The sequence below is a fragment of the Salvia hispanica genome, chromosome 1 (genome assembly GCF_023119035.1).
Source record: "Salvia hispanica cultivar TCC Black 2014 chromosome 1, UniMelb_Shisp_WGS_1.0, whole genome shotgun sequence".
In the NCBI taxonomy this organism is placed as follows: domain Eukaryota; kingdom Viridiplantae; phylum Streptophyta; class Magnoliopsida; order Lamiales; family Lamiaceae; genus Salvia; species Salvia hispanica.
The window spans coordinates 26051074-26052585 of NC_062965.1; positions in this window are offsets into that span (position 1 = coordinate 26051074).

The window sequence follows — 1512 nt, forward strand, 5'->3', positions numbered from 1 at the left end:
TCGAAGCATTCAAATTATAAAAGATATAATAATCAACGAAAAACACATACGTTCATGCAAATCACATAACATGAAATTAATCCACATAATCAGAGCCAAAAATTGGCTCTGATACCAATTGCTAGGGTTAGGAGCCCCTTGCACAGCGGAAGACTTGTACAAACAAATAAATCAGACACGGATCTATTTGACCGATTATGCGATTAATCAATTCACATGTTAAACAGATAATTGCATGCTAGAACGCAAATAATCCTAAAACATGAATTCTACGGTTTAGAGTTACCGATTTGATTCTCCAAAGAATCGACGATTGCTTGCGCCTTCTCCACGTGATGATCTTCAATACTAGACCATGGATCTTCTCTCTGGTTCCCGAACTGTATTCCAATATCAGTGTGGGCTGATCTTACTAGAATACTAGGACTTAAATAAAGTAGACAGAAGAAATCCTTTTGGAAAAAGGAGTAGAATTCGAAAATTCCTACAGCTGGGAGAGCTGAAATTTTCGAAAAATATGAAATAATGAAATTGTGATTATTCTGTCTCCTTTATTCTCCTATTTATATTAAGTTCCTTATGGGCCCAGACAGGGATCTATGGAAGGTTTTGGATATGGGCTCGCCCAATTAGCTTTTTACTAATTAAATTGAACCCCAATTTAATATAAGCTTATATTGGAATATTACGAGCAGCCACTACAGAAGTAATATTGCACTCCCCATCCAAATCCGAAATTACAAGTAATCCGGGTTTCCATTATTTATATTATTTATTTCCCGCGCTTAAGATATAAATGTCCATTAATTAATTAATGTCTGCTATGGACTTAATTAATTAACATCCTATTAATTCCAAGAGTGGACTTAGCAAGAAACATTTATTTATTATTCATAGAGTAATAAAACTCCAACTGGCCAGTTTTCCGAATAATAAAACCTTGTTCGAGCTCCTCTTGAGGACATTATCAAACGAGACTCACCTCGCGCACGATTCAACATAATAGCAATCCTAGCACCGCTAGATATTAATCACCACTACCCAATATATCAGGATTATTGGGTTGCGAAAAACCCGCACCATTTGATAAGTCAAAGTAGTGCCTAATCAATACCGTATGCTCAATGCTAACGTATGTAGATTAAGAAATAGTATTTTATCAAGACCTAGTCTTTCAGTAGATAGCATAAAGACACGTCTTGCTGTTAGATCCATTTAGTGCTATACCACACTAACGTCATCTTATTTCAGTAAGGCTTAGAAATAATCGGACTGACATTGCAACCTTTCACGATAGGTAGTCTAAGCCTATCTCGGGTTGTGAAATTCTTCTTTTTCTTTTGCAAAGCATTGCATAGAACCGACAACCTTAAAGTGGACGACGCCCACAACCAGTCTACTAAGCAAAAGACTTAGACTTTGTTTGCTACTTATACATTTAAATGTTTATAAAACATCTTATAAATGCACAAGAAAACACAATGTAATAATATACTGATTCTATTCGTGCGA